The sequence below is a fragment of the Apium graveolens genome, chromosome 8, assembly GCF_009905375.1.
Source record: "Apium graveolens cultivar Ventura chromosome 8, ASM990537v1, whole genome shotgun sequence".
NCBI classification, from domain to species: Eukaryota; Viridiplantae; Streptophyta; class Magnoliopsida; order Apiales; family Apiaceae; genus Apium; species Apium graveolens.
This window is the reverse complement of record NC_133654.1, coordinates 135,497,768-135,504,067: the sequence shown is the minus strand read 5'-3', so window position 1 is coordinate 135,504,067 and position 6,300 is coordinate 135,497,768.

Here is a 6,300-nt window from a genome sequence, read left to right as displayed (position 1 = left end):
CAAGTTGGACCAACTCCACCAAGCCAAATATGAACCTCCAGCCTTATTGATGGACTACATCAAAAAATATGTTCAAACCACTTTTGGTACTCCTCTCTCATCAAGCTCACAACAACCCATCTCCACTTTAACCAATCTACATATCCAGTCTCTATAGCAACAAGTCTCCACTCTCCAAGCCTCTAGTGATTCGCTCACAGCATAGGTCATTGCTCTCACTACCTTAGTACAGAGTCAGCAAAATGATATAAGGTCGCTAGTAGACTTCCACAAACATCTCCAAATGTAGAATTTTATTTTTTTGGGAGCTATTATGGGTGCCTTGAAAATTTCTTTACCTGCATTACCTGAAGCTATTAGGCCAGAAATGCCAAGTCTGCTACTCCTGCCTGCTACCAAGATTAAGGGGGAGATAGAAGCTAGAATTTAACAATCTAAAGAAGCTGGGCTGCAATCAAAAGAAGCCGTAAAATCTACATCACACTCTAGAAAAAGCTCTACGCATGTCAAAATCTCTCAAGATGATAGTAAAGACAGACTCTAAAAAGCTGCAGAAGGACCCTGTCAAGACAAGGAGTTGAATGAGCTACTAACTGTCCTAAGAGTCTCTCTTCACAACAACTACATCACTTACATGAGAGCTTTCGTCAACAACATCAACTTTCTGAGAGTGGTGATTGTAAAGGTTGGAAACTTCTTGGAGAAAAGAATAGTGGCCAATGTCAATGATTGTGGTTTGGACAAGTGTCAACATGTGTCTCTTTCAAATCCCCAATCCATGAGAGCATCTGAGCTGGATGTCATAATTGACAGAGTTAATCCAGTTACTCCAGAGGACACCAAATTGCTCAATGAACTTAAAAAGGCCCAGATAGCTGCTTTTTCTGAAGCCTATCTTCATCCAAGCAAAGGGGTGGCCTACATCTGTCCATAAACCAGAAAGTGCGAAAACTTCACAATCCCCAAAAACTGTGTTATGGGTAATCTAACACTAATCATGACATTGGAAACTGATCTCAAGGTAAAGAAGAAGAAGACAAATGAAGACGAAGAAGTGATAAGGATTTTGGGAAGATTTTTGCAGAATGCTGAAACCACGTTTCCAAATACTCAATTCAACACCAAAGATGACATGGATGATGATGTGTAGAAGAATGATGAGCAAAAAACTTCTGGATTAAATCCAAGTCAATCTTCCAAGGAATCTGGCAGTAAGGTAGATGAGAAGAAGAGGGATGATAGGAAGAGGGGAGATGATAGAAGGAGGAAAAAAAGGGGAGAAAGAGAATTTACAAAGAAAAATATCCAACCAATCCAAATTTCACAAACTCAAACCACCAAAACTTACCAAACACCATTTCAACCAATTCTACCTCAAAAGCCAAAATTTTTCTATAAATAACTGCAAACACCCCACTCAAGATACCAATCAGATCAAGCTATGTCACACTAAAGAAAATCACAAATCTATCTTTATTCAAGCCTCCAACCAAAACTCACTTCAATTCTGTTGGAAGAAAACCCAAGAAAATGCAAGATGATGCTGGTGTCATTTGAAATTGCTTCAATCAAGATGACATTTTGCCTCTAAACATGAGTATAATAGATGATGACTACGTTCAACAATTATCTGAAGAAATTATCAATGCCTGTGTTGTCTGTTTAGCAGAAGTCATGATCTACTATTTGGATGGCTCCTTCATTTTGCTTAGTGGGGAAGTAATGGAAACATTTTCAACCACAGAACTGAAGAGGGTGATTAGCTTGATGAAGGACAAGGACACAAGTACAAGAATGTGGAAGGCTGTAATATTTAAAAGGTTGGGGGAAAGGAATGAAAGACATGCAAGATTAAAGGATGAAAAGGAGGAAAGGGATAGAAGGTATGACAAGGAGGTATAGATATTTGAACATAGGTCAAATGAGCTCAAGGCAAGGGGGTTGAGTGAATATCAAAAGATGGACATTTTTCGAACATACAAATTGGAAGATTCTCAAGATTCAGAGTTGGTTACCTAAATGGTTACTCATTGGATGAAAGGCTCAAGCTAGTAGAAGCTCTAAAAGGGACATAAATAATTGAAGAACTTCAAGTACTAGTAAATCTCAAGGACCTCATTAGGAAAGAACTAGGCTGTGAAAAATTCACTTGATGGCTGTAACTGTTGAACTTGTGTAATCTTCAAATGTATAAAAGTTGTATTTGTTAATCTTTTAGTTATTATGTAATTATTTTCAGCTTAGGGTTGGTCTTGTTATCAGGCTTGAATTTGTGATAAGAAATCTTCTCATAAATTAGGGGAGATTATTGTGCAAGACATGCCTGTATAATAACAAGACTAAGTCACATTGACAATCCCGGGATTTAGTTGTTTGATAATCAATTTTATATTCTGTATTGTATTTCTTGAGTATATAAAAAGGTTAGAATATTAGACTGGAGTATATTTCTGAGAACAGATTCAAGAAAATGAATAAACTGTAGAAGAAGATCAAGTCATAATCATGCCTCAGAGAAAAGTGTAAGAAGCTTGGAGTTGAATAAAACTGTTTTATGAAAAATGTTCTAAGTAACGATATCGACAAGTCAGAGATCAAGTTATATCGAGAAGTCATTCGAGAAGTCCAGAATGACTTATCGAGAAGTCCAAAATGGCTTATAGAGAAGTCTCAAAGATATCGACAAGTCAAATGAAGATGTAGAGAAATGGAGATATCGACAAGTCATTTATGCATGTAGAGAACTCATAGATATCGACAAGCCAAATGAAGATGTGAAGAATTGCAGATATCGATATATGACGCCCCAAAATCCGGGGTCAGGGATCTAGGAGGCCACACCATCTTTAATCCTGTTTAACACTTATCTTATATAATAATATATAAATACTCACACCTTTATGACCCCACACCTATTAACGCACACACTTACATGTTATTATCTTGGAAACGAACAATTTATTACTAGAGTTTATTAAATCCGCAAAGTGATAATTATTACAGACCAAAAGTAATTAAGTCTTACCACGGGTGTAACCTTTACTTACGGTTGGACCGGCGACCAAATATACGTTTCTTCAATATTACCTTACATAAGTCATACTTGTAAATAAGCCGGACTAAAGTTACCGAAAACCAATCCAGCTTATATGGTCTTCCTGGGGTACTGCACCGAACATCTTACGGAACACCCGGCGGTTTCCTACCCGTGAGTTTCATGATAGGCATCTTGAGTCACTATTGTGCTGTGTCATATTAAGAAAACAAGTGTGATCTATAATGCCCAACATAATAAAGTAAAGTATGAAAAGACCGTATAAGAAATTCATATCTGATTCTGTATATAATATATATGTTTGTTAAAAATAGTTTTTCTCGGTGATTCACACCTTTTTCCAAAAACAATTATTTGATTGAGTTATTAGTCTGTGAATACCTTAATGGTAAACTCAGCATCTAGGTTTAGGTTACGGTATTGCATCTCAATTCCAATTGGAAAAATATAGGACATTCACTGAAGGCACCGCATACGATAATCAGTCATAATACAAAAATATGTAACATTTTATACTTGTAGAAGGATGATCCTTACTCCCGGTTATCACCCTGGCCGCATACGGACTATGTGTCTCATTCTGGGTATACACACACTTCGTAAGTCCCTGAGTACACATGGTACTGTCTCCTACGGTACTGGTAATCTTCCCAGTATGCGAAGTACTGGATCTCTACCCCTCCCTTGTCCTATAAGAATCCTATCATATCCCATGAACTCGTACTCGTCGAGTTCCCAAAGCGTTTATCTTATTGATAGGCACAATTCATGGTGCTAGTATATATATATGTACTTCCGAGAATTTTTGGAGGAAGTACTAAGATGATGTGAGTTGACCGTTGTCAACAAATAAGTATTTAAGGGGGAGTTTTCTTTGACATTGTAGTCAAAATAATTGATATATATTGAAATACTATTTTTCAAAGTTCGGATAATACTAAAACGATTTTCTGAAACTCGGAAAATATTTTGAAATAAGATTTATAAATTTGAACCCATATAAAAATCATTAATTAAATATTAAATAATCAATTAATATTTATTAAAATAATTAAACTCGAACAATTCTATTTAAATAATATTTGAAATAATATTACCCAACTGATTTATGTTTAAGTAAATAGATTAAGTGTTAAGTAAATGTTAAATATTTAGAATTTATAAAAAATATTCATCTGAGAAAACTTCTTCTTTTAATTTAATATTTAAAATAATATTCATTGTTTAAATAAATAAAATAAATTGTGGGAACACGATCTTTGGAAATCGTTTTAATAAAAGTTCGAGGTACTTAATGCTTCTCGAGGGGACATCGAGTCTCTCGGAACAAAATAGCCGTGAACCTTTGATCGTCCAAAACATCTCCAGGATGATTCCTGGGATTATAATTTATAAAAGCCGACCAGCTCTCGCTCTTTACAATTTTACATCACGCTCTACTATAGCGTTAAAATATTCTACGATATATTCATCGTAATCTCAATCGTTATTGATACGTAAAACCTCATATTTTACTATCATGGAAATCATGGTATTTGTACGAAAACTGTAAAATAATCTTCACAACACAACAATATATTGAACAGGGTTCATAAACTTTCCTGGGTACTTCGAGGTGGAGGGTGCTCTAAGGTTCGTCTGAAAATCTATAATTATGAACAATTATCGTTCCGTTAGATTCCGTTCGTATTTATCGTAACTTGCACATACTCGATACTTACTATTCATTTACGCGACTCACTTTACTCTCATTATTCCAATAAGTATAAGTGCTTTTCATATTCTCTTTCTTTTCATAATCCTTTACATCTGTTAATGTCTTGTACATTTCGTCCTTTGGATCCACTCAAGATTCCTAACACTACAATAAAAACGTCAATAGATATCGGTTATTGACGGTTGTGAAAGATGCAAAAAACCGATGTCTACGTGGGTGTAGTAAAAGGTCCCTGTTTTTCACATCAGTTCTGGACCGATGTGAAAAATAACATTATACATCGTTCCTAGATAAATAACCGATGTATTAGATATACTAAGATATCGTTTAGTAATCGATGTGAAAGACAAGAAACGATCTCAATTATGCATATACAACAACACTTTCATAAATTGAAATGATGTATTAGACATAATAAGACATTAGTCATTAACTGATGTTTGTGGTTACATATATATATATATATTTATATATACATTAAAATACCAAAAACTAAAACAAGAAAAATGAAGACTCATTTGCCTCCCCTGCCAAAAAGGTATAGAAACTGTGTCTTAAGGTGTGAGTTAGCAACTCATATAGAGGAGCAAACCTTAGAGTCATTCGAGGGTTCCGACGGCGTTCCTCTGGCATCTATTGATGTTTTGATTTAACTACCTTAACCTTGTTGTGTCTTTTCTGTATATTTATTTTATTGGCAGCGGCCCATAGTGATTTCACGTTCTCCATCCTGGGAGAACAGATCAGACTCAGACAGTTCCGATTCAGAGAGGATTTTAGATGTGGTAGCTGAGGAGACTCATTTGCCTCCCCCGCCAGTGCCCCCATTTGTACTAAAAAATATGTCAGGACCTAGTGCCCGTCCCCGTTGGGTACAGAGATTAGTATCTGCTGTTGGGGATTTCCCACCAGGCTGCGGACCCAGTTCTTCTTCCTTGAGACCTCGGGTACCTCCATCCGCTCCTCCAGGTACCTCTTCCCTAATTTCATATCATGTTCATCGGGCGGTGAACAGGTCTTTCATTAGACAGCAGAGCCCGGAGCTGGCCGCACATCTTGACCAGATACCAGTTGGACCTTTTTAGGGGATCCCTTCCCCTTCACCTGATATTCAGGCCCGAGTGTCTTTGACTCAGACTGCGGTTGAGCGAGCTAGGTCTATTGACCCTTTTATTAGCTCAGAGTTTAGGGTCATTCAGTAACAGGACCTGGTTAACTGGTTGGTGTTTGAGTTAGGCTCTATTCGTGGTAGTGGAAGTGGTTAGAGCAGAGTGGCATCAGTGTTAGACAGAGCTCAGAGATGGTTCTTTAGGAGTTTTGTAGTTGTTTTCTTTATATATGTACATTATGTTGTTGTAGTTGTACTAGTCGGAGGCTGTTATGTTAGCCAAATTTTGTTGTGAACTCGGATGGTTTGTGTAACGCCCTCCAGACCCGGGGTATAAGTGTGGGGGTTACTAGCTAATCACCAAACATGTACAATCTGATTAACAAATAATAAAGAAATAAATCTAAACCCCTTTAACAC